General features: G+C 46.2%; 1 protein-coding gene across 5 annotated transcripts in view; it reads left to right on the forward strand.

Annotated features, from left to right (window-relative positions):
• hivep3b (HIVEP zinc finger 3b) overlaps nucleotides 1-27875 on the forward strand; it is a 113295-nt gene that overhangs the window by 21854 nt on the left and 63566 nt on the right. For all 5 annotated transcript variants that reach the window (XM_018754704.2, XM_018754702.2, XM_018754708.2 and 2 more), the window contains exon 2: nucleotides 8498-8623. The gene's annotated coding sequence lies outside the window, so the exon portion shown is untranslated. The remainder of the gene's footprint in view (nucleotides 1-8497; nucleotides 8624-27875) is intronic.

Below are 27875 nucleotides of genomic sequence, written 5' to 3' on the forward strand. Positions count from 1 at the left end.
TTATGTCCCGGGCGGGACAGCACGAGATTTTATCACGTTACTCAGAATGGCACGCAGTTTAAAACTTATGAAGTGTTTATTTATGGAATTTTCCATTTAATATTTTCGGACCGTGGTTGACCAGGGGTTACTGAAACTGTGGAAAGCGAACCCACCGATAAGGGGGGACTACGGTGTATACAGAAAATATTGAAAAATACAGTATGCCATTGCATTACAGCTCTCTACAGCCTACATAGCTGTGGGCCTTAAATGACTGTACACATGTTTTACAGCACAAGGTGGCATGTGTGTTTGTTTGCATTGCACAGGTATGGGGCCTTGTTCTTCTTTATGTAATCCACGGGCCACCAACTTCATGAATCCTTCTAACAGGACAATCCCCTCTGTTATGAGTGAGGGACAACCAGAAGCCCTGATCCTTCTGTGAGACATTCTGATTAACCCTTGAGGGTTATTAATAAGTGAATGGTGCTTTATTAATCTCAGAGGGAAATTTGGCTTGTTGGCGGCAGCAGCATACAATATACAACATACAAACACAGAAATGTACATGGATACATAAAGTGAAGTAACAGAGATAAATAAGTTGATAAATATGTTGGGTAAACTAATAAGTTATGTTAGTAAGTGAGTGTATTTACGCAACTGAAGTCAGGTGGTGCAAGGTGTATTGCGATGGCACAGAGCAACTCATGAAGAGGTCACCCCACCAGTAATGTGTGAACTCATTGTAGAGCCTGATGGCTGCTGGTAGAAATGATCTCCCATAGCTCCTTGGAACACCACACCTAGACCATCCTGTTGCTGAAAGTGCTCATGTGTTTTACTGTGGTGGTGTGAAGAGGATGGTAATCGTCCATGATGAATTGGTGTGAACTCATTGTAGAGCCTGATGGCTGCTGGTAGAAATGATCTCCCATAGCTCCTTGGAACACCACACCTAGACCATCCTGTTGCTGAAAGTGCTCATGTGTTTTACTGTGGTAGTGTGAAGAGGATGGTAATCGTCCATGGTGAATTGGACTGCATTTAGTATCTGTTTATGTGAGTTGTTCACTGGGGAGTCCTGCTTCACTCTCAAGATGGAGCCAGTCTTCCTGATTAACTTGATTCTGCTGGCATCCTGTGTGGTACTGGTTCTGCCCCAGCATTCCACTGCAACAAAGATTACACCAGCAACAATAAGTGCTAGAACATCTCCAACAGAGTCCTTCACACTCTTAAGGCCCTGAGCTTCCTCAGAAAGTAGAGACAACTTTATCCATTCTTGTAGAGGGCCCCAGTGTTCAGTTCAGTTCAATTCATTTTATTTTCATAGAGTGCGTTTCTCACTCAGTGACACAGAGCGCTTGAACACAGGCATAGAACAAAGAAACAAATGCATCAGGCAAGGAAACAAAGAAACTACAGAACTAACGTAATGCAGTGCTGTGAAAAAGTATTTGCCCCCCTGCCTGGTTTTTTTTTTTTGCATATTTGTCACAGTTAAATGATTGAGATCATCAAACAAATTTTAATATTACACAAAGATAACCTGAGTAAATACAAAATGCAGTTTTTAAATGGTGATTTCATTTACTAAGGGAAAAAAGCTATCCAAACCTACCTGGCCCTATGTGAAAACGTAATTACTCCACCCCCCCCTTGTTAAATCATGAATGAACTGTGATTAACTACATTTTTTGGAAAGCTGAGTTAAATTTCACTTGCCACACCCAGGCCTGATTACTGCCAGACCTGTTAAATCAATAAATCACTTAAACAGAACCTGTCAGACAAAGTGAAGCATGCTAAAAGATCTCAAAAAGCAACACATCATGCTGCGGTCTAAAGAAATTCAAGAACGGATGAGAAACAAAGTAATTGACACGTATCAGTCTGGAAAGGGTTACAAAGCCATTTCTAAGGCTTTGGGACTCCAGCGAACCACGGTGAGAGCCATTATCCACAAATGGAGAAAACTTGGAACAGTGGTGAACCTTCCCAGGAGTGGCCGGCCTACCAAAATTACTCCAAGAGTGCAACGACAACTCATCCAGGAGCTCATAAAAGAACCCAGAACAACATCTAAAGAACTGCAAGCCTCACTTGCCTCAGTTAAGGTCAGTGTTCATGATTCAACAATAAGAAACAGACTAGGCAAAAATAGCATCCATGGGAGAGTTCCAAGGCAAAAGCCACTGCTGACCAAAAAGAACACAAAGGCTCGTCTCACATTTGCCAAAAAACATCTTGACTATCCCCAAGATTTTTGGGCAAATATTCTGTGGACTTATGAGACAAAAGTTGATCTTTTTGGAAGGTGTGCGTCCTGTTACATCTGACGTAAAACTAACACAGCATTTCATAAAAAGAACATTATACCGACAGTCAAACATGGTGGTGGTAGTGTGATGGTCTGGGGATGCTTTGCAGCTTCAGGACTTGGACGACTTGCCATAATTGATGGAACCATGAATTCTGCGCTCTACCAGAAAATCCTGAAGGAGAATGTCCGGCCATCAGTTCGTGACCTCAAGCTCAAGTGCACCTGGGTTATGCAGCAGGACAATGATCCGAAACACAGCAGCAAGTCCACCTCTGAATGGCTCAAAAAAAAACAAAATTAAGGTTTTGGAGTGGCCTTGTCAAAGTCCGGACTTAAATCCGATTGACATACTGTGGCATGACCTTAAACAGGCCGTTCGTGCTCGAAAACCCTCCAATGTGGCTGAATTAAAACAATTCTGCGAAGAAGAGTGGGCCAAAATTCCTCCACAGCGATGTGAAAGACTCATTGCCAGCTATCGCAAACGCTTGTTTGCAGTTGTTGCCACCAAGGGTGGCACAACCAGTTATTAGGTTTAGGGGGCAATTACTTTTTCACATAGGGCCAGGTAGGTCTGGACAGCTTTGTTTCCCTTAATAAATGAAATCATCATTTAAAAACTGCATTTTGTATTTACTCGGGTTATCTTCGTGTAATATTAAAACTTTTTGTTTGAAGATCTCAGTCATTTAACTATGACAAACATGCAAAAAAATTAAAAAAAATCAGGAAGGGGGCAAATACTTTTTCACAGCACTGTACATTATCAATGCTTTTATAAAACTATAAGTAAGCTTACTGGTCAGGGAGGAAAGGAACAAAAACTCGCAGCTGAAAGTCGAGGGAGAAAAAAAACTCTGGGGGTTCAAGTGCCAGTGGCTGCCCATCCCTCCTTGGCATTCTAGATTTAATAAGAATTCTAAGTTTACAAGTAATAATGGCATTGTTGCTGTATGGTAGCTTGCTTTCCCAGTTCAGCAGGGTACTGTATATCTCGTCCATCATGGCGGTTGGTCATCATCTTCAGTCAGCATGGGGTGCTTTTGTAATGGCCTGCCAGCCTCCTCAGGTCTTATTGTAGGGAGACAATGCTCAAAAAGAAGAAATTGTTAGTAATTTATAACTTAAATAAGTTTAATACGCTTTGACACATAAGTGGGGAAAAACTGAAACACAGCCAAGTGGAATTAAATTTCGTTGCAATATGCCCGAGTGAACATGTAAGACTTTACTTTGGATTTGAAGTCTGATACAGACGGGGCATTTCTGATAGTAACTGGTAGACTATTCCACAGTTTAGGTGCTCTATAGCTAAAGGTGCGATCTCCTACTGAGTTCTTATTAATCTCAGGTTCTTTAAAGTAACCTGCATCCAATGAACAAAGATATTGTCCTGGGATATAAGAATCAATAATCTCACAAAGGTAAGCTGGAGCAATGCCATGTACTGCCTTATAGGTCAAAAGTAGGATTTTGTAATCAACTCTAAATGTAACCGGGAGCCAACGCAGCGATTTCAGTACCGTGTTATATGGTCATACTTCCTGCTACTAGTGACAATTCTCGCAGCAGCATTTTGTACCAACTATAACCTGGATACAGTTTGGTGTGGAGAACCTGATAGTAAAGCACTGTAGTAGTCCAGCCTGTGTGAAACAAAAGCGTGAACCAGTTTCTCAGCATCCTGCCTACATAGGAATCGCCTTAATTTAGCTATATTTCTCAGCCGAAGGAAGCATGATGTAGTCAAAGCATTTACATGAGATACAAATAACAGCAAGACACCGAAATACTTAACACAATCTGTACGCTTGAAACTTATACCATTTGTGATAAAGATTAGCGTGATTGTGTCAAGAGTTTTGGCATCGCTGCCCACCACAAGTACCTCTGTTTTGTTGGCATTTAGAGAAAAAAAAAATTTTTACTCATCCATAGTTTTATATTAGTAAAACAATTAGCTAAACACACCACGTGTGAGGGGTCATCAGGCTTAAACAGTTTTTTTTCCATATGAATGGAAACTTACATTGTGTTTACGAATGATGTCACCCAATGGTAACACATAGACTGGCGACAATAATGGACCCAGCACAGAGCCCTGTGGCACACCATATCGAACCGTAGTTGAGATGGAAGGGGTGGAGTCATCTGATTTCGATACAAATTGTTTATGGTTAGTTAAATATGAGTCAAACCACTTCAGGACAGTACCCCTGTTGCATGTCCCCTTTAGCCTGCTCTCCAGGAGTACCCACTGGTACTTATATGCCTATCATTTTTCCCAGGCACATGAACCTCCTGACCTCCACCATCATGCCAGTCCCTGATACACCCTACAGTATCTTTAAAGATTTATCTACTGCAGGTTTGTCCAGCTAAAACAAAACTGTCAACTCGTGTCTGTCCTGATACAGTGACTTGTGACTTAACAGCACATCATACACAAATAGATGCTTGTTGGTTTTAATATTTAATGTTTCATTCAACAAAGGCAATATAAGTGCACGGCATGTAACATCTTATATCAAAGACTGTACACAAGGCCCAGTCCCAGTTGGACTCACGGGGTACCAAAACGTGTTTTTTCATTGGGGTTTTCAAGTAGGCCCCTCCCTTCGTCGGTGTTTCATTGACATTGGCCTGTGATGCCTCAGGAAGGCTCAACAATAAAGTGTGGCATCCCAAGCAACCCCCATCCGCACACAGCAGATGCACCATTTGCAGAAACCATTACCGTAACTCAAACCATCCTCATCAACACCAAACCTCAATATGTACTACCAACATGCTACTCCTAATTGCAGGTCACTCCCTGCCTACTTTACCAAAACATTACTAACCTCCCTCCAATGTTGCAAATATTGGAGTTCTTGCAGTGAAAACAAATAAATATATTTTTCAAAACCACTTAATAAAAATGACAATCTGTTTCCCATTCAGTAAATTCAGATTAGACACATCCGTTTGAGATTGTTTGTTTGATTTATTTCATATCAGGGTTTTATTATACATGGTACCTTACTATAAATACCATATACAGTAGTCCCCCCTTACCCGCGGGGGATGTGTTCCAAGACCCTCAGTGGATGCCTGAAACTGCGGATAGTACCGAACGCTATGTAGTATGTTTTTTCCTATACATAAGAAGACGAAAGAAAACTGAAGCTCAATGCCTAAGTCCTGATAAGGATTTTTTTTTTTTAAAAATTGTTTTTTTAAATAAAAAAGGGTTACTTGAACACAAGCACTGTGATACCACAACAGTCGATCTGATAACCAAGACGGCTACTAAGTGACTAACGGATAGCGTATACAGCGTGGATACGCTGGACAAAGTATCTGTATTATCTTTTGCTGCCAGATCTCTCAATGGTTACTGAAAATGTTTTCCTTCTCTGACCAGTCCTCCTCTGAACCCCCAGCCTTACCGTGTGCTCCTGCACTTGCAACAGTCTGTCACAGTGGCACCAATGCAACGCTTTCCCCCTTCTCAAGATTGTTAGCCTGTCCCTAATGCTGTTGGCTTTTCCTGTGGTTTTATTCATGACTGTGTTTTGTTTTGAAATGCCATGTCTTGAATAGCAGGGGAGCGTGGTGGTGCAGCGGGCTTGCCCTGTGCTTGCTCTCTGGTGGGTCTGGAGTTGAAGTCCCACTTGGGGTACCTTGCGATGGACTGGCGTCCCTCCTGGGTGTGTCCCCTCCCCCTCCAGCCTTACGCCCTGTGTTAGGCTCTGGCTTGCCGCTACCCTGCTTGGGGCGAGCGGTTTCAGTCAGTGTGTGTGTGTGTGTGTGTGTGTGTGTGTGTGTGCGCGTGTATTATCTGTTTATCTCTTTGTTTACTCTATTATCTGTTTAAATAGTTTTAATTTTCTATTTTTATACTTTATACTTTTATACTAGCGTTTGTGTTTTATATTGTTGTCTAAAGGACTCAGGGAATACCACTATAATTTTGTTGTATTGAACAGCAGTACAATGACAGAGTCTTCAATTCATAGGATGATTCATGTCCCGAGTGGGACAGCATGAGATTTCATCATGCTACTCAGAAAGGCGCACAATTTAAAACTTATGAATTGTTTATTTCTGGAATTTTCCATTTAATATTTTTGGACCACGGGGTAAGTGAAACTGCAGAAAACGAATCCGCGGATGAGGGGTGCTACTGTACCGATTGTTTCCTAATAGCAACCAGTTACTGTATTGCTTGGTAACATCTAGGATTAGAAACTACTTTTTAATGAGATAAATTAACTGGAGAATTTGTTTTGTCTTTTTTTGTGCAGCACCCCCTTAAACACATTTTTCTGAGGTGCCATAGAACCTGAGGAATTTCTTGATTTGTAGGGTGATCATGGAATATTTTCATTTTAAAATTTGTATCTGAAGACCATGATACTCTCAGAGTAACAGAACGCACACTAATCTGACTGATAAGTTACCTAAATGTAGAGCACAGTTCTAGAACACTGTATGAATACAGAGAAATTACAGATTTCAAGCAGGGGAACTCAAACCAGTTCATATCATATAGGACATTGCAAACACACATCCCAGTTACTGTTTTTGGCACTGTTCTCTGTTTTTTAAACCAAAAGCCTGCAGTTTAAACTTTTTGGAGTAGCTGCAATGATCTATGATGATATTTATTTACATTTGACAAACATTAACAAAGGTGTCTGTAAATTGACCTCCATTGTCTGCTTTCCACGGGAATCTCAGTAGGGTAAAAAAGGGGATCTGTAGAATGGGGAACACAAGCACCCTTCTCTGTTAAAAGAACACACCAAACCAGATCTGTTATTTATAGTTTATAGTTATGTTGATTGCTATTCTATATGGAATGTAATGCTTTGGGTTTCAGTCATTTTGGGTAAACCCTTTTAGGGTTTTCTAGATGAATGTACTGTCTGAAGTGCTGGACAAGGGTTTAGTCCACATCTGTGCCTGAAATTATGTTTATTGTTATGTTATGCAGAAATATAAGCTACTGTGGTTAAAGGTGTCTGCTTAGCAAAATGGTAATGTAACCAATGTATGAATCTAGTGGCTCGTTGCCACTTAAAAGCCACTTAAACAAAACAGTAGCTTTCTGTGCTCAGATCCTGCTGCCAAAACTTTGTTTCTGGTTGTCTGGTAACAGGATGTTGAGAGAGATGTGGTTATAGGGTGGCACTGAAGATCTGTGCAAACTGAAACACCAGTTTCCCAGTGTGCTGGGGCTGTCAGTGTGCCACAAGCAAAGGAGAAAACGTGCGCAAAGAAAGGTGCTGTCTATTTGTGTGAAAATATACTGTGCAATTGAGCGCATGGTACCGATTGTTTTCAGCCATGTGCGGAGTGTACGCCGTGATTTGTGGGCGTTGGCTTTGGACACAATGGCAGGCAGTGTGGGACGATGTGCTTTATCACAGTGCCAGTGGTTCCTTCATGTTTTTTCACACCTTGTCCACATCCTTGTCTTGGATGAGCTGGTGGTAGTCAGAATGTTACTGCACCATTGCACTCGTATGAACTGAGACATACAAACTCAAGTAACAGATGAATGTGTGGTGCTGAGCAGGTTGTCATAGGCTAGGGTGCAGACTAGGATGCAGAAAACAAGAAGACAACAATTAAGTTTTATATGCTATCCCAAACCTGAGCTTTAAGTTGCATTACTTTTATTTAGTGAATTCTTTTCTCCCAAGTGACTTACAATGTTAAGGTGATTTACCCATGTATATAGTTGAGCGGGGGGGTGCGGTCCTGCTGTCCGGTGGGTCTGGGGTTCGAGTCCCGCTTGGGGTGCCTTGTGACGGACTGGCGTCCCGTCCTGGGTATGTCCCCTCCCCCTCCGGCCTTACGCCCTGTGTTACCGGGTAGGCTCCGGTTCCCCGTGACCCCGTATGGCACAAGCGGTTCTGAAAATGTGTGTGTGTGTGTGTGTGTGTGTGTGTGTGTGTGTGTGTGTGTGTGTGTGTGTGTATAGTTGAGCAGTTCAGGGTAAGTGCAGCAGGGGTGGAATTTGAACCTTTGTTCTTTGAGTATAAAGCAGCAGGTCTAATCACTACACTGCCTGCTGCCCTTTGGTTCCAGTTTTGACCATATATTGTCAAATTTTAGGTTTTCATATTTTCTCATTTTCTGGCATAACATTGTGTTCTCAGTTTAACATTCCTCTGTGATGTGCCCTTTCTGCAGAAAGACCTTGGACGACTTCTGTAACTGGTACCCAGATGATGGGATTGATACTCACTGCATGGACTGGTTCATCAAGGAGCTGACACAGTGGATAAAGGAGCAGTGACAGAGTGAAGACACACAGCGGTAGGTCTGCCTGTGGTACTTCAGTTTGACCATTGGCTCATGCCTGTGAAGTTCAGCTCTGCTTGCTGGACAGGGTCTGAATTGAGATTTGATGGTTTTCCCCATTTTCTACCTTAGGACAGGTTGTGTTGGCTCCTGTTGTTGTGGAGGGCGAATGTACATGGTGGCTGCTGGGATGTGGGTCAAGCTGAAAATGGCTGGAATGTTCCTCAGAAACCAAAGATAATTGTTTGCTTGGTTTGCTGCCTGGCACTAAGTGCAGGCTTGACTTCAAATCAAGTCAAATCACTTTATTGTTACTCACCATAATCACAAGTGTACAGGTGGTGAAAATCTTTGGTGTGTTCTCCACAGCTGTTCGCCATGAGTTACAGATACCAACCAACCAACCAACCAACACAATAAATGCCTGTACAGTATGTACAGTGTGTACAGTATTCACATACTGAAATATGCAATGTTCAATGTTAGTGGTAAAGCGCAGTGCATGGGAGGTAGAGTGAGTAGTGCATGTGGTGGCATTATTAGTTATTTGTTGGAGATCAGTAGTCTGATGACCTGTAAGAAGAAGCTATGCCGCAGCCTGCTGGTGAAGGATTTAAAGCTGCGATTACTGTCTGCCTGATGGTAGCAGCAGGAACAGTCCATGGCTCGGATGGCTAGAGTCTCTGATCTGCTGTTCTTTCCTCACACACCGCCTAGTGTAGATGTCCTGGAGGGAGGGAAGCTCACCTCCGACAATGTGCTGGGCTGTCCACACCATTTTCTATAGAGCTTTGTAGTTGAGTTGAGGGTGGTGCTGTTCCCATACCAAGCGGTGATGCACCCAATAAGGATGCTCTCCACGGTGCAGGTGTAGAATGATCTGAGGATGTTGTGGCTCATACCGAACATCCTCAGCTGTCTGAGGAAGAAGAGGCACTGGTGAGCTTTCTTCACCACTGCCTTAGTGTGTGTGGACCATGTGAAGTCCTCAGTGATATGTAAACCGAGGAACTTTGAAGCTGTTGACCTGCTCCACTGGCATCCTGTCAATGGTGAGGGGGGTGTGCACCTCTTCTCTGTAGGCCGTCTCATCATTGTTGGTGATCAGACCTTCCACCGTTGTGTCATCCGTGAATTTGACAGTGACACTGGAACTGTGTGCGGCCATGCAGTCGTAGGTGTATAAGGAGTACAGGAGAGGGCTGAGAACACAGCCCTGCAGGGCTCCAGTGTTAAGGGTCAATGGGGATGAGATGCTGCTGCCAATTCTAACCACCTGACATCTGCCTGACAGGAAGTCCAGGATCCAGCTGCAAAGGGAGCTGTTCAGGCCTGAAGTTTCAAGTAAAGCTTGGAGGGCACAGTGGTATTGAATTGAACAGCATTCTCACATATTTGTTCTTTTTGTCCAGGTGGGAGCGGTGTGTAGGGTGAAGTGTTTTACAGATATTTTACATGTATTTTACACATTCAAATATGACCATGAATAAATCTGCACGAGTGTGCCCCCCCCCCACAAGCCACCATGGTCCCACCCAGGAGTGCATCCAGCACTACCTTGGGCCTTTTGTTTTCTTTCCTTGTTAGGTCTTTCATCTCCTATTTTTCTGGTCTGTATTTCCCAGTGTGAGTTCTTTCCTCAAAGCCCTCCTCTTACCTTTTTGTCTCTTCTCTTTTTGCGTTGTTTGTTCTTTCCCCTCTGCTGACTTCCCTGTCTTTCACATCGTGTCTTAACCTCACTGGTTCAGAGCTTAGATCAAGGATGTTCTTAACCCCTGGTCCCCTTCAGCCCACCTGGTGTGCTCATTAACTAGCTCCTGCTGTCCCACCAGTCAAAGTCCTTTGGGTGGCTGTAGACCTCACTGAAGGCCTGCTGTGGCTGGCTCATACCCCCACACTGGTGGTGTGCACAAGTGCTCTTTCCAGGGAGCAAAGAAAAGGTGTGTTCAGATACTGACATAAGGTCACACAAAGGGCATATAATTTTAGAAGCTTTAACTTATGCACAAATGGGATGGGCTGCAGAGGGGACTGTCTTTGTTAAAGGTCATGCAACTGATGTGGTTTCATCTGAGTATAAACACAGGTTGATTGAAGGGACATGAAACGATGCCTGTTGAACAGGGACTGCTAATAGCAGAGCTGTGTGTGTGTGTGTGTGTGTGTGTGTGTGTGTGTGTGTGTGTGTTGATGGGGTGGGAATGAGTGGTGTTCTTGGGGACCTTTTTGGCATCTGACCATTGGTGGGGGTCTTCCCTCCTTCAAGCATGTGCAGCATGTTGCCAGTGTTTACAACCATATTCCACAGGGGGTTAGGGTTAGAGATCAGACATCGGACAGTGTCTGCAGCACGTGACTTTGTCTGAAATAGAGTAGTGAATTGTAGGTGTTGCAAGGCAGGCCTGAGTCTGTGAAGAGGCTCCTGAGGGCTGCTGCTTTTATCAGCTAGTTTCGTAAGGTGTTGCAATGCCTAACACAGGAGGTATACCCAATGTACTGACAGACAGAAGGAGGGAAGGTAGGAAGCCAGCAATCACCAGAGATCCCCCCTCTGTGAGTTTGTGTGTCTATCTGCGTGTGTGAATTAGAGGCCTGTGCTCGTAACTTGACACCACCCTGCTTGCTTGTTTCACCCACTACTAATGAGCTGTGCACTTCTCTCCCCAGACACACACAGCTGACAGTCATGTTTGGGGCTGACCGAAGAGCACCCCCTCATACAGGGTGTCCCCTGGAGCTGTGGTCACACTGCAGTGGTCTGTATCCTAGAACAGTTTGTGCTCTGTGTTGCAGCCAGGCTGCTGCCCAAACCTAAACCCCCTGTGGGCACATGGGGGTGGGGATGTTGTTACACACTCCCTGTCCCCTGCTGTACAGGCGCCACTCTTATTGATGGTTTTCTGCGACCTACTGATGCAAAGTAAAGCGGCATAAGTTGGAAAATGAAGAGCAGGTCAATGTCCCACAAGAGTTGTACCCCCCAGAAGCCATGTGGATGTGTGCTTCCACTTGGCTGTAGCAAACGTGTTTGGCAAGTAGGAAGGCTTAAGATTATACAGCTGTGCTACTCTGGAATTGGAGCAGAGAAATGCTGCAAGTTTCTTGTATGGCAACCTTAATGTGACATAAATATGACTTGAAAACTGTAAGACTGCTGTGCCATATGTGTTTTTCGGAGGAGCCTGACTTCTTTCTGTGGCGTTTGGTGGAGTACACCTGTATCCTGGAGAAGCTCTTAGTTGTGTGTAGCAGAGTGGCCACCGTGTGTTTCCTGCCCATACAGTGTTCTCCAAATGTTGCCATGGCATCATAGCAAAACTAAAGCTGAAAAACAGAAGAGAAACCGGAGCAAGAAACGACACATTTGGCCTGTACAGACACATTTAGACATTGCGTTTTTTTTTTTTTTTTTAAAGGTGCTCCTTGGCATGTTACCACGTTCCATTCTGACAAGTGTCAGTTGGTTGAAAATCCCCTTATACTGTGTTATATAAGCCATAAAGATACAGAAACAATCAACATGCATGAATGCTATACTGACTGAAAGGCTTTGTTATATTTTTCACTAATTTCACACATTATTAATAGAATAATATATTGTATGTACAGCTATGTAATTGTTTTCATGCTGCAATATTATTTTCACTTTCATTTCTAAGTCTCTTAGTTCTTTCTTTTGCTTTTTCTTCTCAGTGCTGCCAGAACTGTTTTTTTCCTTGCTATTTATTTTAAATGTAAAGTAAGTTAGAGGGAATCGGAAATTAAACGTTTTGTAAACAAAAGCCAAATTGCTGTTAGACACAAACTCTAAAAGAGACTCAAACAGTATGAAATATGATGCCTTGTGGCAGCGCGGCTAGTAGATGTCATTGCACACCAGGTGGAGCGTTTGTCCTTAGATGTTACAACCAAACGTCAAGACTCACAACGCAGGAGACAGCCAGTACGTACTTGTGCTCCTTTTATTTAGTTGTGTTGCAGACAGTGGAAAGGGTCATGGGGGAGGGAGTGGAGGAATGGGGGGAACGGGTACAGAGAAGGGGGGTCTCATTGGGCGTGTGGGTCTGTGCGGGGTCATCTTGGCTCCTTATTCTCAGTGTGCGTATCGTGCATCCGCCTCTGGTTCATTCGCCGGCTCCATCTACAACCTTCACTGTTGGGCACAGGGGTTAAAATAGAGATGGTTATTAGCCCCAGGTGTGGCGAGTCCCTCCCTTTCTCCTCCCCCATCTCTGGCAGCCTGGGCATGCCACACTGATCCACCACCACTCCCACAGCTCCACCTGGAGGGTCTCTCCCCTCCACTGCGAGAGAAGATCAAGGACACCCAGATCTGACCTCAGCTGGTGGACAGTTTGAAAGGCTGCAGGACCAGATACCAACGGGTAATACGCTGATTAGAGTCCTTCATGGAGTGTAACCACTGTAGAGGGGTGTGGTCCGTGCAGAGATGGAACTGCCATCCCAGGAGGTAATAACAGAGGGAGAGGATGGCCCATTTTATCGCGAAGCACTCCTTGTCAATAGTGCTATACTTCTGCTCTTGGGGAGCCAATTTCTGAGTAATGTGCAGAATGGGCTGACATACCCCCCATTTTTTTGGACAGGACCGCCCCCAAGCTCAGATTGGATACATCCGTCTGCAGGAGAAAAGGTACAGAGAAGTCAGGATAAGCAAGGATCGACTCCTCCACAGAGCATTGTCTTAATACGATGGAAAGCAGTCTGGCACTCCTCCATCCACTGGACCAGAACCGGGGCTCTTTGTCGGGTGAGATCTGACGGGGACGGTCAGGGTGGAAAACCTCGGAATAAACCGTTGGTAACAGCTTGCCACCCCCAAGAAAGACCTCACCTATTTTTTGGTCTTGAGAACCGGATAAGCCGCAATGGCAGCTGTTTTGTCGATTTGAGGCTGATTTTGCCTGTTTCCTAAGAGGAACAACAGATGTCGTACCTCACTCCTCCCAGTTGCACACTTCGCCGAGTTTGCCGTGAGGCCCATCTCCCGCAGGGACTGAAAGACTGCTCGTAGGTGGGTTACATGCTGTGGCCTGTTTGGACTATAAATGTTAACATCGTCCAGGTAGGCTGTAGCATAGCTGGTGTGGGGTTCAAGAACCTTGTCCTAAGTCACTGGAAGGTGGCTGAAGCCCCATGCAAACCAAACAGGAATGTAACAAATTGGTATAAACCAAGAGGAATGGAGAATGCAGAGATTTCCTTGCACTTAGGCAACAAGGGAATCTCCCTGTAGCTCTTGGTGAGATCCAGTGTCGAATAAACACAAGCAGTGCCCAGTTGGTCCAGCTGCTCATCCACCTTGGACATGGGGTAGGCATAAAATTTAGTGACTGCATTGACCAGTGGTAATCCACACAAAAGCAAATGGAACCATCCAGTTTTGGATCCAACATCACTGGGCAGTACCTTAAGCTTATAAAGGCTGACTAACATACGTGACATAAAAGTGGTTCCCTGACCTGTGAGAACTTCTTTTGGTACCCCCACCCTTGTAAATACCTTAAACAATGCTTCTGCCACCATGCAAGCTGGCATATTCTGCAGGAGCACCGCCTCTGGGTATTAGGTGAAGTAATCCACAATTACCAGCACAAATTGGAAAGTGCGCGCTTCGCTCCAAGAGTCCAATGAGGTCCATCCCTACCTGATTGAATGGGACGTCCATTAACGGGAGTTGGCCCAGGGGCATGCACGGGACGACAGGTGAAGTCACAAGCTGGCACTCAGGACAAGCCGCGCACCACCAGTGGACATCCCTGTGAATACCTAGCCAAAACAACCATGGCTGTAGATACCTGTAAGAAACGAAGCGGGAGACAAGAGGTGCAGTGCTCGTCGGTGAAGTGTTTTATTTAGTGTGGGGAGAAGGAAGGGGGTGGAAAAGGGGGGCCAGGGAACAGGTAGGATGGGGCTTCGTGCGGGTCAGTGGGACAGGGAGCCTCGGGTCGGTCCGGATGCCAACTTCATCTTCGGGTTCGGGTTCAGGTTCGGGTGCGTGCCTGTCTCTCTGAATTCGCTCTCCTCCTCTGTCTCTTACCCCTACTGCCAGGGACCGGGGAAGAAATAGGGAGGATAATCAGCCCCAGCTGTGGCTGCTTTGCCCCCGTCTCCACCCCCTTCCCGGGCTGCCTTGGCATGCTACAATACCATAGTGTTTTGTCCTGCTCAAGGTGCCCTGCCATGGGGTTAGAATGGGCTGCCTGGAACAACAACTCCCGGCGGTCCTGATGAACTAATAATTGGAATGTTTCCTTCTCCGTTCTAGGGTCCTGGTGTACCCTATATTCGTGATCATTTATTCAGTTCAGTTCAATTCAGTTTATTTTTATGGAGCGCTCTTCTCACACTGTGACACAGAGTGCTGAAAAATGACAAAGGGCAAAGAAACAAATACATCTGGCAAAGAAGCAAAGAAAACTGTTGACTACAGACTGATGTAACACATTATCAATGCATTTATTAAAACTATAAGTATGTTTACTGGGGGGGGCGCGGTGGGTTGGACCGGGTCCTGCTCTCCGGTGGGTCTGGGGTTCAAGTCCCGCTTGGGGTGCCTTGCGACGGACTGGCGTCCCGTCCTGGGTGTGTCCCATCCCTCTCCAGCCTTACGCCCTGAGTTGCCGGGTAGGCTCCGGTTCCCTGCGACCCTGTATGGGACAAGCGGTTCAGTAAGTGTGTGTGTGTGTGTGTGTGTGTGTGTGTGTGTGTGTGTGTGTGTGTGTGTGTGTTTGTTTACTGGCCATGGAGGAAAGAAACAAAAAAACTCCAAACTGAAAGTCAAGGGAGAAAAAACCTCAGGTGTTCCAAGTGCCAGTGGCTGCCCATTCCTCCTGAGCATTGTAGATTAAACAAGACTTCTAAGTTAGTTTATAGGTAATAATAGCATTGTTACTGTATGTGGACTTTATTTCTCAGTTCACCAAGTTATGTGTCGTCCAAAAGGGCAAAGAAAGAAATACATCTGGCAAAAAAACGGGTAGGTGACCCACTGCCTGGGGTGCATGAGCATCCCATCTATTTTAGCAACCTACATGTCAAAGGGTGTCATCCCGAGATTATTTGGGTAGAAAGTCATTCACCTTTTCGAACCATGGTGTCTGAGTTAGTAAGCCAGAGGAGTCGAGTCAAGGTGCACTGTTTCCAGCAGGGGAAAAGAGAAGAGGGATACCAGGCAGGGCAGGCCGAAGGCCAGGGACCGGAAGGGGTCCGAGGAGGGGCTGTCACGGCTACAGGGGAAGAGGTGCCCAGCGTTGCAGCCAGGTGATTCTCGGCTAGCCTGATAACCTCAGTGAGTGATCCTGGACGATGGCACTGCAGCCAGTTGTCATGGCAGCTGACATGGCTATCATAAACATCCCCAAGGCCATCAGCTCCACAATTTTTTTCCGGCTGCTTTTGGTCCAGCTGCAGCCACCTTTGGGCGAAGTCCAGTACTTGCTGGGCAAGAGGGAATGGGTGGGCCGTCTCATCCCAGTGCAGGTTGTGCAAACCTTGTTGTTGTCCTTTGCGAGTAATCCCCACCTGCTCCATAATCGCCTCCTGGAGGGCCCCATAGAAGCCTACCACAGCTGCAGGGACCTGCTGGGCCATCGTCAGGGCCTCCCCCGTGAGCAGAGGGTTGAGTCGCAGAGCCCACTCCTGGCCCTGTCTATACCTCCAGGCCCTGGTGGTGCACTTGAAGACCTCTAGGAAGGTCTCCAGGTCATCCTCCGGGGCCATTTTTGGAAGATGGATGGGGGCAGTTGATGGCTGAGCGGTGTGGTCTGCGATCACCGCCATAGCCTTCAGCAGTGCTTGCTGCTCCGCCAGTTGAGCCACCACCATGGCATCTATGGATTCCTGCTGTTGGAGGTAAATCTTCTGTAGGAGACGCTCCAGCTGCTCACCATCCATCGAAGCACTCCTGGGCTTTGGCACCAATGTGACACACGATATAGGAGACACCTGATACATGTTTGTGCTCCTTTTCTTTAATTGTGTCGCAGACAGTGGAATGGGTCATGGGGGAGGTAGTGGAGGAAAAGGGGGGACTGGGAACAGGTACAGAGAAGGAGGGTCTTGTTGGGTGTGCGGGTCTGTTTCTCCTCCCCCTTCTCCGGAAGCCTGGGTGTGCCACAAAAGCCTATGTGATAACCATCATAAGTCCGGGTTTTCATAAGTCGTGGATCAATTGTATTTAGCTGACAGTAATAATAATCACACACACAAACACACACACACACACACACACACACACACACTTGCTGAAACCACTCGTCCCAAGCGGGGTTGCGGTGAGCCGGTGGCTAACCCGGCAGCACAGAGCATAAGGCAGGAGGGGGAGGGGACACACCCAGGATGGGATGCCAGTCTGTCACAAGGCATCCCAAGTGGGACTTGAACCCCAGATCCACCAGAGAGCAGGGCCTGGCCAAACCCGCTGCGCCATCATGCCCCCCAATAAATAATAATAATAATAATAATAATAATAATTTTTATTAATATGTTAACAGACTTCTCAGCACCTTTTGTAGTGATTTTAGATTTTTTTTCTATCCTAGATCCTTACCCTAATTTGACCTAAATCCTGGAATTTACCCCTTAACCAAGACATTCATGACTCTTGAGCTGGTATAGTTTTAATACCAGCTACAAAGGTGTGAAATCCAAATAACTGTAGTAGTAGTAGTAGTAGTAGTAGTAGTAGTAGTAGTAGTAGTAGTAATAATAATAATAATAATCTTTCATTTTCATTCTGTGTCTGTTTTTGCCTTCTTTTCAGTACTGTGGTTGTCCTATCCTGTGATGTAAACACTCTAGTACTCTAGGGCCTCCTAGAGAATTCCCTTCCTGGGAATTCTGACATGCTTGCAGTGTATCTTTGTAGGTGTGTATGTAGCTGAAAGACCAGTACCACAGACAACACAGAGCTAGAGTCTGTGGGCACAGGAGCCGTTGTCCAAGCCCAGGGGGCTGATCCATTAGGGGCTGTGAATGGTCATTCGTTTCATACATCAGACGGCTGGTTTGGAGGGTACTCCGCTTGGTACTCTGTTTCATCTGTGGGCTTCCTGGGAGGCTTAGGTGTCCTCAAGGGCATTGTGGCACCACTAGGAGAGGTAGGAAGACAGAGCTGCAGAGTGAGGGTTTTACACAGAAGCAGCCAGTGTGTTCCATAGTTTAGGAACCCTGTAACACTGATGTCGCGAACAACAAACACACTGGTGTCTTGCAAACAAAGAACATGACTTGCAATGTAAATGGCGAGCAGATTGCTGAAGTAAGACGGAACTAAGCCCCCCTTGTAGGTGATAAGGAGTGATTTGAAGTTGCGTCTGCATGACACGTAGCCAGTTTAGAGAGCAAAGAAGTGGGTGATATGACATCATTTCATGGAGCAGGTGACAATTCTCACTTCTGCTTTTTGCTTACCGCCTTTCTCCAGGGTAACTTACATTGCTAGATACACTAGGCTAAGCAGCTGACAAATATCTACCATCAGAATGAGAAAGCAATGTAACACACAGACACACATTACAAGAAATTTAGAGCAGCCCATACACCAGAAGGACTCTTTAGGGAAGCTCCTAAAATGTATTGTTTTTATGATTATGATTATGAGCATGTTATTTTTTCCATTTGCATCAACGGCTTGTCCAGTTCAGGGTCTTGGTGGGCTAAAGTTTATCCTGGCAGCATTGGGTGTGAGACGTTGTACACCCTGGATGGGACACAGGTTCATCACAGGGCAGTCACGCAAACACACACTCATTCACACAGGATGTGCAATTTAGAACCAACAGTTCACCTGAAACATGTTTTCTGACTGTGGTAGGAAGCCAGAGCAGCTGGAAGAAATCTGGGAACAGAGTAAGTTGGATATGAACCCATGTCCAAACCTACAGGCCAGGAGATATGAGGCACCAGTATTACTCTCAGTGTCACACTGCCGTTTCATAATGTGCCAAATATACTGTATAGCATATGCAATAAGGTTATGGTTGATACTCCTGGCTCTTTAAAACTGTGGCGCTCTGTTGTTCTGATTTGTTTTGAATCTTTCCTGGCTGTTTGCTAAGATGTGATGTGGGCCTCATCAATTATTTAAACACATAGGTCAAGGAGTGTCAAGGAAAAGCTGGGAAGTGGAGGGAAGTTGGGGAGTTCATCTTGAGAGACAGGCCAGAGAGGTACAGCTAGCAAGCACACTAATGAGGCAGCTGCTCCCCAGGGGGTGCTAGCCGGGCCAGGCCTGCAGTAGCGCTGTCAGTCAGGGAGGAGGCAGGCCTACCATTGACACCTTCAGCATGATACTTGCATCACAAGCTGCGACAGGTGGCACACAGTCCTCTGGTGCACTGCTGATGCTCTGACAGGGTATGTGATGAAACAGTAATGTGTTTTTTACATCCAGCTGTTGCAATATAAACATTTGCAGGAGTCTATAAAAGTACAGTGAGTGCGTTTGAGTCCTGAAACTTTGCACGGGTCCTCTGGTGAGTTTCAGATCTCCTGGACAGTTCACTTCGGGTGAAGAAAGCAACAAGTCTATTCTGGTGTGTGGTATGAGAGAAGGCTATGCTGGTAACAGTAAAAGTGGCTGATACAGCAGAGCCTTAGACAATCTGTGGCTTTGCACATGTTTTATAAGCTTGTGAGCACTTAATATCTGCAGAGCGCTGGTTTTTGGCCCCCCTCTCTGGCCTGTGTGCTTAGCCGCTTTTGGAGAACAGAAGAGATGAAGGTGCGTGATTGAAAGACCTGATGAGTAGCAGGTGGTGTCTTAAACTGAGAGCGGATGCTTGTTTTGGGGTGCTTGATTGTCAGGTTCTCGCTACATTAACGTTTATTTATGTGACACTTTTTTCCAGAGGGATTTACAAAGGTACCTAGAGCTGATTGGCATGATTTACTCATGCGTACAGCTGGGTGATTTTTTTTTTTTAAAATAAACAATCCAGTATAAGTAACTTGATAAATGATGATTACACCACATAGAGTTCATTGGAAGCTGTTTTGGAGAAAAGCGTCTGCTAAATAAATGAATGTAAAAGTAAACGTAAAGGGTAAAACAGCAGGAAGTGGGATTTGAACTTGGTTCCTTTGAGTGCAAGGCAGCAGGTCTGAATCACTATGTCTGTCACCTGCTGTCCAAGGTTTGGTACCAAGGAATCTGTGAGTTAAATCCTGAATAGCAAATGCTACTGTTATGGCTGAAGAGGGGCACCAGTGTGTTGTAGGAGCATGATCACATTACAGTGAAGCAGAGCAGGGTTGACGCAGAGAGCAGTATTTGTTGTGAGGGTTGACACCTTAGTTGGGAAGGTGGGGGCTGGGGGGGGATACCCTGCTGATGTGAGAGGAAACTATGGGGTGCAGTGGATTCAGTGAATGCCTTACTGTCTGAAGGGCTCAGAGTCCAACTTCATTTGACTTCTTATCCCCTCACTGTGCTGTGTAAGGAAGGACACTGTCTGGCAACATGAGTCTGAGCTTCATAAGCACTTGTGACGGGGGGTTCATGATAAAAATGGCCTAAAAAAAAAAACCCATTACAGTGGGGTCCGTGTACGTTGCGTTCATTAGTTTTTTATTCGAAATTGAAAAACAAAATGTGAATTAGGTCCGTGTACGTTGCAGAAAAATGAGAAAAACTGCTTTTTATTCTATGGGGGGTGCGGTGGCGCAGTGGGTTGGACCACAGTCCTGCTCTCCGGTGGGTCTGGGGTTCAAGTCCCGCTTGGGGTGCCTTGCGGCGGACTGGTGTCCCGTCCTGGGTGTGTCCCCTTCCCCCTCCGGCCTTACGCCCTGTGTTGCCGGGTAGGCTCCGGTTCCCCGTGACCCCGTATGGGACAAGCGGTTCTGAAAATGTGTGTGTGTGTGTGTGTGTGTGTGTGTGTGTGTGTGTGTGTGTGTGTGTGTGTGTGTGTGTGTGTGTGCTTTTTATTCTTTCTGAGCACATACCAAAAAGAAAAGGACTTGTTTATTAATTTTCTCTTTTCGTATTATCATACCAAGTGGAGAAATCAAAATCTCACAGTACCAAATATGATGAATAAAATGTACATCTCATCATGCTCTACCACCACTACTGGCTAGCAGTTAAAACTTCACGATGCTTCACACACACACACACACACACACACGCACACACACACACACACAATGTCTTCAACCGCTTGTCCCAAGCAGGGTCGCGGTAAACCAGGAGCCTAAGCCAGCAACACAGGCACCTCTATCAGGACACTTGAACCCCAGACTCACCCCACAGCAGGCCCTGGCCAAACCCCCTGTGCTTTTAACACCTTCACTTTATTAGTAATAAGATTCTTAAGAAGTAGCACCTGAAAAATCCTGCCGATATTCTTGGTGGACATGTCATCCTCCCTTACTATCACTCTCTTGCTGCTTTTGAAAAGCATCTAGTGATCCATATTAACTAATGATTAACTCAGGGCGAAGCCAGCATATTCGATGAAACCACTGATGGTTTATGCATGGTTTAAATTAGTTTACATCCACGTTGTTCAAGAATTCCACAAAACGAAATAACTCAAAGTCAAAAAATAAGTTGGCAAGAAACTGTAAATGAGGCATATTTGAAATATTTTGCATTTTGAGCAAAAAATGGTTTTTAAAAATAGTTAATTCACAGTTTGTTTTTCATTTTTAAAACAAAAAACAAATGAAGGCATCGTAATTTGAATTTTATTTTTTAATTTCGAATCAAAACACGAATGAACGCAACATACATGGACTGAGTGGCCATCTCCTTTTTTTTGAAGTGCTTATGCTCATTTTACACATAAAGCACACAGCGCCTTCCTGGGATTCTCCCATCTTCTCCTCCAGTATTATCTACCCACCATCCTCTTGCTTGCATCCTGGCCGCTCCCTTTGACAGAGAGACAGACGACTGCTGGTCCTCTTATGGTGCAAACCTCTTTTGGCTGTGGTTAATGCAAAGCTCTTCATCAAGCGTGCAGATTCCCTGCCAGGTGGATCAATACAGACTTGGCGATGGGAATTAAGCGGCCCTCACCAGAGCCCATCCCTTTGATTTTTGTTCTTCTGTCTGAGATGAGGCAGTGCATTCTGGGTAACATTGCCTGCCTTCCCCTTTAGGCTTGGCTCTTTGCTGCAGTTTCTGTGCTCAGCCTGGGGCTTCTTCTGAACTTCTTGCCAACTGCTCTGCTGTTTTGCGTAGTGAAAGGCCAGGGTGGGCACACCCCCTACCCCCCATGTGTCCCCCCCACCTCTCACTTTGCTCTTAGCCCTTGGCAAACTCCTCTTGAGTCTCATGCTGTGTTGAGAGTACTTGGGCGCAGTGACCAGTTACCATCCTGGAGGATAAGTTTTACAGATTGCTCTTCTAATAATAAGTCTTTCAATTTTCCACATTTCTGGAGCTTGCTGGATGTTTATTTGAAGTTGTGAATATTATCTTGTCATCGGCAGCTTCCCATGACTGTGTATGTTTCCAGTGCACTGTCCGAACTTGACAGTTTGTGTAGCATCCACTGTACCCACATTTTGCTTTTGAGGTGTGAAGGTTGAAAAGCAGTGGCTGCTTGGGAGTTGAGCCTGTAGCCTTTCAGCAACAAGTCTAGGTCCACAGTGCTAAGGAAGTAGGAAGGGGGACCTTGCTGTGTCGAGAGCTCGATGTGCGTGTGTGTGTATGTGTGTGTGTGCATATGTGGGAGGGTGCAAGGTCAGAACACTTCATCCCCAGCCACTAACCAACCTTGTGCTCTATTACAGTGCCATTTTAATCCTGGAAAACCAGCGGCGGGTGTGTGGTGTACACTTGTTTCAGAGAGCAAAGTGGATGCACCCTGGCAATAGTCCACTGTGTCTCACATGTGGAAACATTTCAAGTTTATTGGCCTTTTGCTCTTGCATTTGTGCTAAGCTAGTTATTAATATATGGAAAACTAATTATTAATATAGGGACAGCTTGTAGCATAGTGGTTAGAGCTACTGCCTCTGGATTTAAAGGTCGCAGATTCGATCCCCACCTCTGGTTGTAGCACCCTTGCGCAAGGTACTTACTTTAAATTGCTACAGTAAAATTACCCAGCTGCATAAATAGGTGAATAGTTGTAACCTTAAAATTGTAAACCGCTTTGGAGAAAAGCGTCCGATAAATGTAATACACAAATTGTCTGAAAAGTTTTTTCAGCATTGAAGTCACCTAAGGTGTGCCTTCTGCATGTGTTGTGAGATAGAAGAGTGTGTGTTGTGTGAGTGTGGCGGTCACTTTCCTTGTAGGTTACATGCTGGTGAGGTGAACACATCTTTCTGGAAATCTTGTGTCAGTGTTGATTAAAGCAAGCATATATTCTACACATACAAACACTATGCGAACCGTGTAGACATGAGGAGAATGCAGAGATTTCCATGTTTGTTCCAGATTTGCTTTTGGATCCCATCCTATCTCACCAGATACACACCTGATTGATTTGATATCCAGTGACTGGCCAGGTTACCACAGTAAACAGCAGACCCATTCATGGGCAATTCCAGCCTTGTGGTACAAATAATAGTTAGGCAGAGCAAAGCTGTTGCCACATGGTCACATTAGACTTCTATGTTCAGTTATATGAAGAATAAATGATAAAAAAAAAGTTCTGAATTATTCAAAGGATTTGATCATTAAAAGGGTTGTAAATAAAGCGAGAAAATAATGAAATTTTTCTTAAAAAAATCACTGCTTTGGGGCACGGTGGTGCAGCGGGTTTGGCCAGGTCCTGCTCTCTAGTGGATCTGGGGTTCGAGTCCTGCTTGGGGTGCCTTGTGACGGACTGGCGTCCCATCCAGGGTGAGTCCCTGCGCCCTGTGTTGTTGGGTTAGGCTCCAGTTTGCCATGACTCCATGCGGAACAAGTGGTTTCAGCCAGTGTGTGTAAATCACTCCTTTGCCCTCCTTTGGTCTAATTCATGTGTGTAATTTGGTCTCATATTTGGCTTAGCGGGGCACTGGTTGAGAGTGACACATCTGCTCTTTGAATTGAAATGTTTTTAGTAATCAGAATGTGGGTACTGTGTTTATGGCAGCACAACAAATTAAATTTATCATTGCATTTAACAGTAGTTGGAGTTTCAAAAGTGTCTGGGCAAAGGAGAGCAAACAGCAGTACACATGTTTGCTGCAGTGCTCTGACAGCACGTTATGTATTCACACATAAGTACATGTATACGAGCAGAGACAATATTTGCCAGTTGATGAGGTATGAATACGATTTTAATCGACTCTGCAGATTGTATTGGTGCGGGATCTTTCTTTTTGGCAATACTGGCCAATGTCTGGCAATATCTGCCTGCCAGAGCTCATTTGTGTTTTGATCACTTCACTTTTGAGCATACACAATTTATACCTTTTCTGCTCAGTAAATTGAAGCATATTAGCTTGTATTATTTTTAGCATTAATACAAATTGCATGGTAACCCACTTGAAAGGTTCTATGATCTGTGCTTTGAGAACCAGTTTGACTGGGCAGAAATGACTAGGGAGAAGTAATTTACATGCATCTGTCATTATGATTGTGTGTTGATATTGTGAGTTACATGAAGTGCCTTTTAAGCACTGGTGATGAACTGCTATCTTCTCTGCTTTGTCATAAAGTAATTTTGTGTCTTTTTCTAGTAGAATCCCAATGGGCTGTCCCCTGTTGTTTTCCTCACTGGAGTTGGGCCATCCTCTTTCTTCCTGTACCCATAAGGATGCATCATTGGCAACTTACCTCTGGTCACTGGGGCCTGTACAGTAAGCCAGCTACTCAAAGCTTTGGACAAATCCATAGGTAGTGGCCACAGAGTCCCACTTCACATTGTAAGGCCTTTGGGGTCATTGCTCATCATCTGCCAGCTGCTGCCTCAGCCACAACTTTGTCTGCTTTCATATTCCATCCTGGTGTCAGGGCGACTGGCCCTATTGGTAGAGCTACTCTTTTTTTTAATGTTTATTTATTTACTTGATGTTTTTCTCCAAAGCAACAGGCTGTGTTAAGGAACTTCTACTGATTTCAGTGTTTATACAGCTTGGTAATTTTGATTTGAACAATTCAGGGTAAGTACCTTGCTCAAGGGTCTTAGAGCAGCAGCAGCTGCTTTAACCACTACACGGCTGTGATCTAAGACTTAAATATTAGTATACCTCTCTGCTGCTGTCGCCTGCTTTTACCTTGTTGCATACGTGTAATTGAATTTATATCGATTCGTGAAATGTCTGGAGGTCGATTTATGTCAGTCCAGTGGTGCCACCAATGTGAGGAATGATAACACCATCAGTTCCCTTTGATAAGTGAAGCAGGATATCGCATAAGTGTAAGCTCCGCTATAAATTTTTAATCATGACTGCAGTTGTTGGTAAACATGCTGGAATGTTCTCAGTGAGCCTGAGAGCTGTGCAGGCGCACTGATTGTTTTCTGGGCATCCGTTTTGGTTGGGACCAGGCTGCGCAGAAGAAGCACTGGGAGTTTTGGCATTATAGGTCTCCTGAACACGCACGCACGCCATGCCTCAGTGTGTTATCAGCGCAAAATAGTCATAAGTTAGAGCTTAGTCATCCATATGTGCATTGATTGCTCCCCAGTGGCACAAGTTATCATGGATTTGTGTGTGCATGTGTGTGAATGGCTGACCTCGGGGGACTGAGGTCTCAGAGCAAATTTTCAAAAACTTCCATCCATCCATCTTCCTCCACTATCCGGGGCCGGGTCGCGGGGGCAGCAGTCCGAGCAGAGTCCTCCAGACTTCCCTCTTCCCGCACACCTCCTCCAGTTCCCCTGGGGAAACCCCAAGGCGTTCCCAGGCCAGCCGGGAGACATAGTCTCTCCAACGTGTCCTGGGTCTGTCCCGAGGCTTCCTCCCAGTGGGACATGCCCGGAACACCTCACCAGGGAGGCATCCAGGAGGCATCCAGAACAGATGCCCGAGCCACCTCAACTGGCTCCTCTCGATGCGGAGGAGCAGCGGCTCTACTCCGAGCTCCTCCCGGATGACTGAGCTCTTCACCCTATCCCTAAGGGTACGCCCAGCCACTCTGCGGAGGAAACTCATTTTTGCCGCTTGTATCCGCGATCTCATTCTTTCGGTCATGATTCAGAGCTCATGACCATAGGTGAGGGTAGGAACGTAGATTGACCGGTAAATTGAGAGCTTCGCCTTATGGCTCAGCTCCCTCTTCACCACAACAGACCGGTGCAATGACCGCATTACTGCGGACACCGCACCGATCCGCCCGTCAACCTGCCGCTCCATTTTTCCCTCACTCGTGAACAGGACCCCGAGATACTTAAACTCCTCCACTTTAGGGAGCAACTCCCCCCTAACCCGGAGGGGGCAATCCACCTTTTTCCGACTGAGAACCATGGCCTCAGATTTGGAGGTGCTGATTCTCATCCCCGCCGCTTCGCATTCGGCTGCAAACCTCCCCAGTGCACGCTGCAAGTCTTGATTCGATGAAGCCAACAGGACCACATTGTCTGCAAAAAGCAGAGACGAGATCCTGCAGCCACCAAAACAGACACCCTCCGTTCCCTGGCTGCGCCTAGAAATTCTGTCCATGAAGATAATGAACAGAATCGGTGACAAAGGGCGGCCCTGGCGGAGTCCAATATGCACCGGGAACAGGTCTGACTTACTGCCGGCAATGCGAACCAAGCTCCTGCTCCGGTCATACAGGGAACAAACAGCTCGTAGCAGCGAGCCCCGAACCCCATAATCTCGAAGTACCCCCCACAGGATGCCACGAGGGACACGGTCGAATGCCTTCTCCAGGTCCACAAAACACATATGGACTGGTTGGGCAAACTCCCACGAACCCTCCAACACCCTACTGAGGGTATAGAGCTGGTCCACGGCCAGGGCGAAAACCGCATTGCTCCTCCTGAATCCGAGGTTCAACTATCGGTCGGATTCTCCTTTCCAGTACCCTGGCATAGACCTTCCCGAGGAGGCTAAGGAGTGTGATCCCCCTATAGTTGGAACACAATCTCCGGTCCCCCCTTCTTAAAAAGAGGGACCACCATCCCGGTCTGCCAGTCCAGAGGCACCGTTCCCGAGCTCCACGCAATGCTGCAGAGGCGTGTCAGCCAAGACAGCCCCACAACATCCAGAGACTTGAGAAACTCGGGGCGGATCTCATCCACCCCCGGAGCCTTGCCACCGAGGGGTTTTTTGACTACCTCAGCAACTTCAGCCAGGGTAATGGACGAGTCCCTCTCCAAGTCCCCAGCCTCAGCTTCCTCTACGGAAGGCGTGTCGGAGGGGTTAAGGAGATCCTCAAAGTACTCCTTCCACTGCCCGAGGACATCCTCAGCTGAGGTCAGCAACGCACCACTTCCACTGTAAACAGTGTTTGTGGAACACTGCTTCCCCCCTCTGAGTCGCCGGACGGTTTACCAAAATCTCTTTGAGGCCAACCGAAAGTCTTCTTCCATGGCCTCACCGAACTCCTCCCAAGCCAGAGTTTTTGCTGCGGCAACTGCCAGAGCCGCGTTCCATTTGGCCCGTCGGTACCTGTCAGCTGCTTCAGTGGTCCCATGAGCCAGCCAGGCCCGATAGAACTCCTTCTTCAGCTTGACGGCATCCCTTACCTCCGGTGTCCACTACCGTGTTCGGGGATTGCTGCCGCGACAGGCGTCGGAGACCTTATGGCCGCAGCTCCGAACCGCCGCCCCAACAATGGAGGCGCAGAACATACTCCATTCAGACTCAATGTCCCCCGCCTCCCTCGGGACCTGGCTGAAGCTCTGTCGGAGGTGGGAGTTGAAGACCTCTCTGACAGGGGCCTCCGCCAAACGTTCCCAACAGACCCTCACTATGCGTTTGGGCCTGCCAGGTCTGTCCAGCTTTTTCCCCCGCCATCAAATCACCAGGTGGTGATCAGTTGACAGCTCAGCCCCTCTCTTCACCCAAGTGTCCAAGACATATGGCCGAAGATCAGAAGAAACGACTACAAAGTCGATCATCGACCTCCGACCTAGGGTGTCCTGGTGCCAAGTGCTCTGATGGACACCCTTATGCATGAACGTGGTGTTTGTTATGGATAAACCGTGACTAGCACAGAAATCCAATAACAACTCACCACTCGGGTTCAGATCAGGGAGGCTGTTCCTCCCAATCACGCCCCTCCAGGTGTCACTGTCACTGCCCACGTGGGCGTTAAAGTCCCCCAGTAGAACGACAGAGTCCCCAGTGGGAGCGCTTTCCAGCACGCCCCCCAGGGACTCCAAAAAAGCCGGGTACTCTACACTGCCAC

Source organism: Scleropages formosus, chromosome 8 (genome assembly GCF_900964775.1).
Source record: "Scleropages formosus chromosome 8, fSclFor1.1, whole genome shotgun sequence".
Taxonomy (NCBI): domain Eukaryota; kingdom Metazoa; phylum Chordata; class Actinopteri; order Osteoglossiformes; family Osteoglossidae; genus Scleropages; species Scleropages formosus.